The sequence below is a fragment of the Pinus tabuliformis genome, chromosome 9 (genome assembly GCF_031772625.1).
Source record: "Pinus tabuliformis cultivar Carrire ecotype Pingquan chromosome 9, CPIR1, whole genome shotgun sequence".
Taxonomy (NCBI): Eukaryota; Viridiplantae; Streptophyta; class Pinopsida; order Pinales; family Pinaceae; genus Pinus; species Pinus tabuliformis.
The window spans coordinates 288,919,457-288,931,829 of NC_142307.1; the positions used below are offsets into that span (position 1 = coordinate 288,919,457).

The following is a 12,373-nucleotide window of genomic DNA, read 5'->3' on the forward strand; positions in this document are numbered from 1 at the left end:
ACCATCTATAGAGGTGTCTTTATACTTGCCTTCATTTTGCAGAAAATCATCAATTTCTTTGTCATCCTAAAACACCTACCAATATCTTAGATTATCAGGAACAGTTGCGCAATGCTTCATGTGAATTTCAAACTTATTGTTTGAATTCATTGGGATCTTCAAATTGCTTGCAACTATAGCAAGAGAATCTGCAATGACATTTTGTGTACGAGGGACACATGTCAATATATAATCTGGAAACATCCTCAAAATATCTAAAACTGCATTACGGTAAGCCCTCATTCGCAGATGTTTGACTTGGTATTCACCCTTGACTTGTTTGATTACTAACTCTGAATCTCCATAAACAGAAATTCTCTTTACATTCAACTTCTTGAGTATCTTCAACCCTGCAATTAGTGCCTCATACTCGGCTTCATTGTTAGAACAATCGAAAGCCAATTTATATGAACAAATTATTAAATTGCTTGGGACTTTATTTGGTAGGAAAATAGGTTTGTGTATCCAAATCTCAATACCTACACCATCCTTACCTACTGCTCCATCGAAATCCATACTCCATAAACCGGCTTCTTCCTTCAAGTGCTGGAATTCTTTCTGCTCTTCTACCTTTGGCTGCTATCCATCAATTTTCTGTTGTTGGCGGAACGTAGACTACTCAGTGGTACTTGCAAGCTTTTGTCTCTCTTGATCAAGTATTGCCCTGAAATTTTCTGCTATCTCTTGAACATCTTCCACTTCAACTAACTGGCTATTTACATCATTAAAACCACTATCTTAATAAAGAACAAAAGATTTTAAATCTGTATGTACAACATTAATTAGATGATTCAAAGATTTCTCCTTGCTTGTGACCATATACTTCATCTTCTTCTCCCTATATAATTTTTTCATCTGACCACACAGGAATAGTGGCATAGGAGAAGTCTAATTGCAATGTCCCTTTCAGTTTTGCACCCCACGACCTAGATAAAAGCATGCCAAATCTAGGGGGAATGTCTGCCACAGCTACATCCATGAGAACATTCTTTGCTGGAATCTGATCTAAAATCACAACCAAATCCTTGATAAGACCAATACATCTCTACTGGAATCAAAAGAATAAAGATCATGATATTTACAAGTGATGTTGAGACCCAATTTTTCCATAATTGCCTTTGGCATTGGATTGTGGGATGCTCCTGAATCAAACATGGCATTGTGCAAGACATACTCATGCAATATAAGGCTGATGTAAAATGGGGGTACTTCACTATCCTCAGATTGGCCTTCTAATGCAAGACCAAAAATAAGCTTGGGTTGGTCATCCTCCACATTAACCATATCAGACAGGGGATCTACATTCAAAATCTCTGAAACTTGACTCTTATAATTGCTACTCTTCATTAATTATGTCAGAGGTATCGACACTTTCAACTGAGCAATCTCATTCTCTAAGCTAAAGGCTGTAATTTTATCTACCTCTTTGATCGGAGAATCCTTCTTTTTAGGCTTTTCCTTTGTTGTACTTGGCTGATTTGTCTTCTCATTTGCAGATTGTACTTTGCTGGAAGTAGGATCTACTGGCTCCTTTCCTTTTTTCTGAACATTTGAAGAATCGTTCTTAGGCTGTGATGCTTCCTTTTGCTTTTGGACCAGATTGATTGGTACATCCCTGCTCCTAAGTGAAAATTGTCTTTGCTGTGCTGTCAGTGCATTCATATATCCCCTCTGATATTCATCTAATTCTTCTTCCAAGACCGTTTCATTGGCTAGTATAAAATCCTCATCTTTCTGTACAGTCGGGATCTCTGAATATTCCTCATCCTCCGTGATATAGATAGGCAAACCATCTGCTGTAAAAAAGTGATTTTCCTCTCCTATTGGATCTTCATCATCCTATGACTCTGGGCCATGCACATAATTCTATTGTAGAGGTGTTTTGATTTGTTGCTATGCTGATTGATCTTGTGCTCTTTGCTCTTGCTGTTTGATCTTAAACTATGGTTGCTACTGACCCCGAAAATTTGGATTTCTGATTGGTGCCTCGAGCTTATCTGCAATTGTCAATCTGTCAAACATTTTCTCAATCATATGAAGCAAATCATCAGCCTTTACATCTGAGGAAGAAGCCTCTTCCTTTATGGTCACTTTCTTTTTGGTCTTCATCCTAGCTCTTTTAGGTAGCAGGTTTGCCTCTACACTCATGGCATTTTTCTACATATCCTCCAATGTAGTAGGATCTCGTTCTCTCAATTGGTATGCCATGTCGGGATCAAAACCATCGGGAAATTTTATTAAATCCAACCCCATCGGTGGCTTGATATCTGCTGGAATAGCATTATAGATAGTATTGAATCTCACACAATAATCCTGAACACTTTCACCAGCATTCCTCTTTATATTTTCGTACTCGAAAAGAATTTGGAGTGGATTTTTCTTTATCTCCCAACGATCCAGGAATTGTCTGTGTAGAACCGACAAAGTATTAATGGATCTCGCTGGTAGTGCTCTAAACCACTTTCGAACCTCTCCTCCAAAACTTTGCACAAATAATCACATGGTTACATTTTCTTCATCTACCTCATGAAGATCAAAGAAGTCGTTCATCCTGTCAACATGTTGTTGCACTGTGATACCTTGAGTAGAATCAAAAAATGGTATCTTACTTTGGTAATCAGCCGGCATAGCATCCAAGTTTTGTGGCAAAACGAGAGGTGCATATCTGGTAGCCATTACTCGAGGTGGATTGGAAACTGGCCTTGGGGAAACAGGAGGATTTATAACAACAAGGGCAGTCGATGTGATGGGTGTTTGAGGGGTTGAAGGAGGAGTAGAGGTGACAGATCTCTGATTAGATATGCTAGGTTGAACAGGAAGGGTAGGGATAAACTGAGGTTGAGAATGAACCTCAGAACTAGATGAGAAAGCAGATGAACCAAGAGTATCAGATGTTGATTCTAGAAGCTCAGGGATATTGGTAGCTACAATGGATGATTGAAGAGAATTTAAGATATAATCATCAATTTATCTGTTCGCCCTTTCATTTTCAAGGTCTTCAACAAATTGCGGATTTAAAATGGTATCATCAATCGCAGTTTCAGATTTGGTTTCAAACAAAGAAAGATCAAAATGTTTTTCAAAAGGGAGATCTTCAAGATATTGAAACTCGACATGGCATGAATGAGATCTAAAAACCGGTCTAGGACTCAATGAACTTTCTTGCGTGAGTATTCTTGGAATGAGATTAGGATTTTCAAACACGGGAGGAGGATCAAGATCATTGGCCCTCGTGTATCTTCTTGAAGCCAGTGTGTTTGATTTTTCCCCAAAATTCAAATGGACATTACAATTTTTTCAGCCTAATGAATTATAAACCTATCATCCAAAAGTCTAGAATTTTGTTTTAAAAGTACTGGGGTAATATATTTCAATTCTTCCCTAGTATGGTCGCCACTATGTTGGAGCCTAGATTGACCTCAGGCTGAAGGGAGGCAATCCTAGGATAACCAAAAACCAAGCTTAACCTGGTAGCTAGCCCTACTAGGTCGGTAGAGGGCTCTCTCCTTGTCAATCTCAGTTGAGATGACTGATTCAAAAATGGATTTTAGGCTAGGTATAGTAGCTCTAGGGTTTTTGAATGGATTTGTTTTGGGTCGAAAAAACAAGAGAAAGGATGATTTGGACTATGGAATCGATGTCAGTTTCTGTCGGCAAACCTAGGGCAAATTAAGTGCCATGTTCAGCCAAGTGAAGATTGTAAATGTGAGAAGTATGAGGGAGAAAGTCCGCTGCCCTGCAGGCATCAGACAAAGGATGAATCTGCAACAGCAAGTTTAGATGAAAGAGAATCACGAGGTTGCTCAACAAAGCATCTAGCCAAGGATGAATTCTGTTAAGACAACCATTACAACTAACAACAAATCATCACGAAAGGAGCATCGTTACGGATGAATTCCTAACATCTCACTTAGATAATGATGTAACAAGGCAGAAAAAACATAATGTGTAAATGAATTACAAGAAGAACATACTAAACATCAACACCGTGATGAATCCTAGATCCAAAAGGCAAAAGACTACTTTATTAAAATGATATTGAGAAAATTTTTACACAAAGCCAAAACAATCTCTCTACTGCCAAAATCGAACCCTTACATCTTCAAACTAATCCTATTTATAATATTACATATTTAATTATTGATTCATAAACATAGGAATCAAAATAATTAAAATAGAAAAACAAACTAAAACCTAAATATTTTTTTTATGCGATCAAATTACATAAATTAAATTATAACAAAATAACCTAATTAAATCTCAAAAATAAAAAGAAACATTTGAATTGCTGCCACAAGTCGAATTGCCAAAGTCTATTTTGGAACATTGCCAGAAATCAAGGATAATTTGGGATGCTGATCAAATCGCCCTCCACTTCCGTAGATGCATTGGGTTCCTGAAATATTTGCCACTTGTTTGTTGAATATTTTGAATACCGCCACCTCTCCTTTAAAAACTCGACGCTGCTGATATCATGACTGAAATACTTGCCATCGATTCCTAGAAAAAGTCGAACCATGCCACATGCCTCTCTCAAAAATTTGATTTACTGGTCACCTTGCACCCACCTGCAAGAATTTTGGAATTGTTTGATCGATCTGCTGTTCTTGTCCCTCCTTGGATATTCTCTGACTGCCATTTGTAATGCTCTTACTTTTATTTGTCGCCTTCTAATCTTATCTCGTTGACCTCATTTGAATCTAAACTTGTTTCAGATATTCCTGGTAAATAACTGGCTACATATCCTTAATGAAATCTCAAATATTCAGCCATTGCAAGTAACATCACAAGCTTTTGAAAAACAACAAATCTTGAATCAAACTTCAACTTCTCCAGCCCTGCTTTAACTCTATCATCTCTTTTTATAATTGGCAAACATTCATTGTTCATTTTTATATGTATTTTTCAGCATCTATTTCTGATAGGGAATTTTACCCTGTTTTCAGGAATCATGCCTTTCTATTTGTCTTCTTTTATAGCAATCATATAGAATCCATTCTACTGTGTATATGGACATAAATCATGAATCCGAATGGAATTAGTAGCGAGGAACTATTTTTTGAAGCTTCTATGCAGAAAAAGTAACAGTTTTGAATATCAGAAGTATGATCTAAATTTCAGTTTCGTAATTCCTCTGTCCATGGAAGCTGTTAGCCCTTGCAAATTATTTATACCTCATTTAGACTTCCGTCGTTTATACAATAGCCTTGGTTTTGCATTCAAACATACAAGTTTTGAATGCACAATTTGTAATGCAACTGCAACCCTTCAATGTTGAGTTTGTTCAAAAGCTTTTCTCGATTTCCCCATATCAAAAGAAAATTTCAAATGCCCATTCCTTCAAGATGTTGTCAACTTGTGAGCCTTCTTGAGCTTATTTCTAAAACTTCTTTTCCTGCTAAAAGCTCCTTCCACTGGTTGGCCGAAGGTTTTAGCTTGACAAACTGCGTCTACAAGGGATCTATTAGCTTCTGTATACAGGCTTGTCACCAATCCAGGTTGACCTGCACGTGCTGTTCGACCAAATCTATGCAAAAAGTCTATTGCTAAAGTTGCAAACTCTGCCTGAATAATATGTGAAACATTTTGGATGTCAAGACCACGTGCAACAGCATCAATGCACACCAACACCCCGCTTTCTCTTGAAAAACTTTTAAAGTCTCTGCATGCTCCTCTGAAGAAGTCTCTCTATGATAACATACATTCAATACCATCTCTAAGCAAGATTTTAGCCACTGAATCAACTGAATTTATAGTGTTTGCAAAAACCATTGTCCGCTTTACAATAGCAGTTGAATCTGACTATTTAAATGCCCAACCCTCTTTTATTGAATTGATAAGTGTTTCAACTTGTGTCTCTACTGCAACTTCTATCCAACGCTGCTCCAACCTTGGATTATGCTGGTGAAGGAAACTCCCACTCACCCAAGTGGCTTCTGGGTAGAGATGTTTCAACATGCCTCCTGCAGTTTTCTTACCACTTTCAGGTAGAGTTGTAGCAACAAATATATATTGCTTACTCTGCTTGTATATTTTTCTTGACTGCAACCAATTTTTATTTTTTTTTATCAGGGCCATCAAGCTTCTCTTAACTAAGATCATCTTCGTCATTAAATGCATCATGTAAATCTTCACTTTCTCCATCAGAGACCAAATTCAACTACTCATTTTCTTCTAGCTTGAAATCTATCCAAGACATGCAATCTACTTCACCTGAACCGTCAAACCCTGATTCCGTTGCTTTTAGAGAGTTGTTTCTCTTCCAACCGAAGTAGATTAATCAGATGTACAATTTGATTTTTGAGGCTTCCACACAAAATAATGTCTGCCTCATCAAGTACCACATATTTTACATCTCGAACAAATGCTATGTGGCACCATCTCCTAGGATCAAAAGCAAAAAGCCAATTAAGAAGAGTACCTGGTGTTGAAATCAAAACATGAGGTTGAACAACAGGCCACCCCTGACTCCCATTGACTGCCATCACTTTCAACAAAGGATCACCACAAGGACCATGGAGGTTGCTATAAGACAAAATGCTCTATTTATTATGAAAGCCAAGCATCAACTTCAGGGACTACATCCTCAGGACAACCTACAGGCTCGACATAGGAGAAAGCCTAGGAAAAGGAACCTGAACAACAGCATAAGGAACTGGATCAACGCTCTACCCCTTTGTACAAGTATCCACCATCTGTACTCTGAGATCACCAATGTTTTGTTCATCTGCTAACATCTTCAGAAGGCCATCCCTAAACCTCGTTGCTTCCTAACAAATTAGCAATGCAGAAATCAGTATACTAGCATTACTCACTGTGCATTTCCTTAACAGACACATAGGGTCCATGGACAGGTGTTTCCTCTTTCATAAAACAAAAAGATTTGCAGGGCTAATTACTTCAATGGGTGATGAACCTATCATCCTTAAATCAAACAACCTATCTTTAAAACAATCAGAGATGCAAAATTTGTTGCAGTCATGAAACTGTACTCTGTGAAATGTTGACATATTTCCCACACAGAAGTTTAGAAGATTAGGGAAGTCCCTAGAATCCCACAGAATCAGTGAACCCATTTCCTCTCTACTCATAATAATGCTCAACAGACATCTCGAAATATTTTGAATATGATTGCCCACAATTCTGTAGTCACTGACCACCATTTTATTCAGGCATTTACTAACTTTATGAAGAGCTTCTCCTAGTCTTCTGATCCATATCCATGTATAAGAGGTTTCGAAATTCGAGTAAGACCTATCAAACTATAGCATGAGTTCTTCAATGCCCTTGTTCAAATTGTTACATCAATCAACAACATTGCTATACCCACATAAATCCTCAGTCTTTCCAATTGTTGAAACAACAGAGATTAATATGGCAACACAGAGTTTCGGGATTTCCTTTCTCACGTACAGCCCATAGACATCTAATGTAGGTAAACAGATAGACACAAGCTGATGAATTGAAAAGCTTGGAAAAGATGTAAATGATAGCAAATACTAAATGAACATCTATAAATCTTCAAGTAATTCCTCTCTAGAACCATGAGACCAGCAGCTGTAAACCAACCTTTCACCCGCAACATCACTGTCAACAATGTACAGTGCCCTCTGCACAGGATATCTCTTTCAACCAAAGCAGAGAAACAAGCTCGCCATATGTTGAGAGGAAGATTAGCAGCACGATAAAAAGCCTTCAAATGCTATGTTCTCTCCTTCCCCATCACAATCCAGCCACTGACATCTCCTAGCTTCCTCTGGATATTTCAATACCTGAACTACTGCACGGGAGGGTCTTTGAGTCAATTACTCATTTGGTCATATCTTTTGATCCGGGAGCTAGTTTTTGGAGTGTAATATACCGTTGGAAAGCTCTTTCCGAGCTTCTTTTGATGAACAGACTTATGACATGTTTTGTGCTGAATATCATGTGCAAAACATCTAATCAAACCAAACATAGTAAGAGCTCATGTTGATCCCTGGTGATAAGCTACAAAGACTAACTCTAACATCGGCTCCATTAGGGATGGCAGCTCCTTGCAGGTGTCAAGAACACCACAGACCATGCCTCATCCATTGGGCAATACGGTGAAACAACTGCAAAATCAAAACAACTCATGCCAATCCAAACATACACATACTGCAACCTATACATAACAAATATCGGAAACTAAAATGCTGCCTTTGGCAGCTTATTTTGTTAGAGCCTAGATCGACCTCAAGCTGAAGGGAGGCAATCCTAGGATAACCACATACCAAGCTTAACCTGGTAGCTAGCCCTACTAGGTCAGGAGAGGGCTCTCTCCTTGTCAATCTCAGTTGAGATGACTGATTCAAAAATGGATTTTAGGCTAGGTATAGTAGCTCTAGGGTTTTTGATTGGATTTGTTTTGGGTCGAAACAACAAGAGAAAGGATGATTTGGACTATGGAATCGATGTCAGTTTTTGCAGGCAAACCTGGGGAAAATTAAGTGCCATGTTCAGCCAAGTGAAGATTGTAAATGTGAGAAGTATGAGGGAGAAAGCCTGCTGCCCTGCAGGCATCAGACAAAGGATGAATCTGCAACAACAACTTTAGATGAAAGAGAATCACAAGGTTGCTCAATAGAGCATCTAGCCAAGGAAGAATTTTGCTAAGACAACCATTACAACTAACAACAAAATCATCACGAAAGGAGCATCGTTACGGATGAATTCCTAACATATCACTTAAATAATGCTGTAACAAGGCAGAAAAAACATAATGTGTAAATGAATTACAAAAAAAACATACTAAACATTAGCACCGTGATGAATCCTAGATCCAAAGGGCAAAAGACTACTTTATTAAAATGATATTCAGGAAAATTTTTACACAAAGCCAAAACAGTCTCTCTGCTGCCAAAATTGAACCCTTACATCTTCAAACTAAAACCTAAATATGTTTTTTATGCAGTCAAATTACATAAATTAAATTATAACAAAATAACCTAATTAAATCTCAAAAATAAAAAGAAACATTTGAATTGCTGCCACAAGTCAAATTACCAAAGTCTGTTTTGGAACATTGCTGGAAATCAGGGATAATCTGGGATGCTGATCAAATCGCCCTCCACCTGCACTCTGTAGATGCATTAGGTTCCTAAAATATATGCCACTTGTTCATTGAATATTTTGAATATTGCCACCTCTCCTTTAAAAACTCGATGCTGCTGATATCATGGCTGAAATACTTGCCATCGATTCCTAGAAAAAGTCGAATAATGCCACATGCCTCTCTCAATAATTCGATTTACTGGTCACCTTGCACCCACCTGCAAGAATTTTGGAATTGTTTGATCGATCTGCTGTTCTTGTCCCTCCTTGGATATTCTCTGACTGCCATTTGTAATGCTCTTACTTTTATTTGTCGCCTTCTAATCTTATCTCGTTTCAATGATGAATATAGTTGCTCTGCTCTCATCAACTTTCACTGGAAACCTGATATTGACCTCTTTTGAATCTAAACTTGTTTCAGATATTCCTGGTAAATAACTGGTTACATATCCTTAATGAAATCTCAAATATTCAACCATTGCAAGTAACACCACAAGCTTCTGAAAAACAACAAATCTTGAATCAAACTTCAACTTCTTCAGCCCTACATTAACTCTATCATATTTTTTTATAAGTGGCAAACATTCATTGTTCATTTTTATATGTATTTTTCAGCATCTATTTCTGATAGGGAATTTTACCCTGTTTTCAGGAATCATGCCTTTCTATTTGACTTCTTTTATAGCAATCATATGGAATCCATTCTACTGTGTATATGGACATAAATCATGAATCCGAATGGGATTAGTAGTGATGAACTATTTTTTGAAGCTTCTACACAGAAAAAGTAACAGTTTTGAATATCAGAGGTATGATCTAAATTTCAGTTTCATAATTCCTCTATCCATGGAAGCTGTTAGCCCTTGCACATTATTTATACCTCATTTAGACTTCTGTTGTTTATACAATAGCCTTGGTTTTGCATTCAAACATACAAGTTCTGAATGCACAATTTGTAATGCAACTGCAACCCTTCAATGTTGAGTTTGTTCAAAAGCTTTTCTCGATTTCACCATATCAGAAGAAAATTTCAAATGCCCATTCCTTCAAGATGTGGTCAACTTGTGAGCCTTCTTGAGCTTAGTTCTAAAATTTATTTTCCTGCTAAAAGCTCCTTCCACTGGTTGGCCGAAGGTTTTAGCCTGACGGACTGCGTCTACAAGGGCTCTATTGACTTCTGCATACAGGCTTGTCACCAATCCAGGTTGACCTGCACATGCTGTTCGACCAACTCTATGCAAAAAGTCTACTGCTGAAGTTGCAAACTCGGCCTGAATAATATGTGAAACATTTTGGATGCCAAGACCACGTGCAACAACATCAGTGCAAACCAACACCCCGCTTTCTCTTAAAAACTTTTAAAGTCTCTGCACGCTCCTCTGAAGAAGTCTCTCTATGATAACGCATACATTCAATACCATCTCTAAGCAAGATTTTAGCCACTGAATCAACTAAATTTACAGTGTTTGCAAAAACCATTGTCCGCTTCACAATAGCAGTTGAATCTGACTGTTTAAATGCCCAACCCTCTTTTATTGAATTGATAAGTGTTTCAACTTGTGTCTCTACCATGACTTCTATCCAACGCTGCTCCAACCTTGGATTATGCCGGTGAAGGAAACTCCCACTCACCCAAGTGGCTTCTGGGTAGAGACGTTTCAACATGCCTCCTGCAATTTTCTTACCACTTTCAGGTAGAGTTGCAACAACAAATATATATTTCTTACTCTGCTTGTATATTTTTCTTGACCGCAACCAATCTTTTTTTTTTTATCAGGGCCATCAAGCTTCTCTTCACTGAGATCGTCTTTGTCATTAAATGCATCATGTAAATCTTCACTTTCTCCATCAGAGACCAAATTCAACTACTCATTTTCTTCTGGCTTGAAATCTATCCAAGACATGGAATCTACTTCACCTGAACCGTCAAACCCTGATTCCATTGCTTTTAGAGAGTTGTTTCTCTTCCAACCGAAACAGATTAATCAGATGTACAATTTGATTTTTGAAGCTTTCACACAAAATAATTTCTACCTCATCAAGTAACACACATTTTATATCTTGAACAAATTCTATGCGGCACCATCTCCTGGGATCAAAAGCAAAAAGCCAATTAAGCAGAATACCTGGTGTTGAAATCAAAACATAAGCTTGAACAACAGGCCACCCCTGACTCCCACGGACTGCCATCACTTTCAACAAAGGATCACCACAAGGACCATGGAGATTTCTATAAGACAAAATGCTCTTTTTAGTATGAAAGCCAAGCATCAACTTCAGGCACTACAACCTCAGGACAGCCTATAGGCTCGACATAGGAGAAAGCCTAGGAAAAGGAACCTGGACAACAGCATAAGGAATTGGATCAACACTCTGCCCCTTTGTACAAGTATCCACCATCTGTACTTTGAGATCACCAATGTTTTGATCATCTGCTAACATCTTCAGAAGGCCATCCCTAAACCTCGTTGCTTCCTAACAAATGAGCAATGCAGAAATCAGTATACTAGCATTACTCGCTGTGCATTTCCTTAACAGACACATAGGGTCCATGGACAGGTGTTTCCTCTTTCATAAAACAAAAATCTTTGCAGGGCTAATTACTTCAACGGGTGATGAACCTATCATCCTTAAATCAAACAACCTATCTTTAAAACAATCAGAGATGCAAAATTTGTTGCAGTCATGAAACTGTACTCTGTGAAATGTTGACATATTTCCCACAGAGAAGTTTAGAAGATTAGGGAAGTCCCTAGAATCCCACAGAATCAGTGAACCCATTTCCTCTCTACTCATAATAATGCTTAGCAGACATCCCGAAATATTTTGAATATGATTGCCCACAATTGTGTAGTCACTGACCACCATTTTATTCAGGCATTTACTAACTTTACGAAGAGCTTCTCCTAGTCTTCTGATCCATATCCATGTATAAGAGGTTTCGAAATTCGAATAAAACCTATTAAACTATAGCATGAGTTCTTCAATGCCCTTGTTCAAACTGTTACATCAATCAACAACATTGCTATACCCACATAAATCCTTAGTCTTTCCAATTGTTGAAACAACATAGATTAATATGGCAACACAGAATTTCGGGATTGCCTTTCGCACATACAACCCATAGACATCTAATGTAGGTAAACAGATAGACACAAGTTGATGAATTGAAAAGCTTGGAAAAGATGTAAATGACAGTAGATACTAAATGAACATCTATAAATCTTCAAGTAATTCCTCTTTAGAACCATGAGACCAG

At 37.8% G+C, this 12,373-nt stretch overlaps 2 pseudogenes; both read right to left on the reverse strand.

Moving 5' to 3' along the window:
* Positions 1-5,379: 5,379 nt before the first annotated feature.
* Positions 5,380-7,202, reverse strand: LOC149148310 (DEAD-box ATP-dependent RNA helicase 22 pseudogene; annotated as a pseudogene).
* A 2,778-nt stretch (positions 7,203-9,980) lies between these two features.
* On the reverse strand, positions 9,981-11,982 carry LOC149148311 (DEAD-box ATP-dependent RNA helicase 22 pseudogene; annotated as a pseudogene).
* Positions 11,983-12,373: the final 391 nt, after the last annotated feature.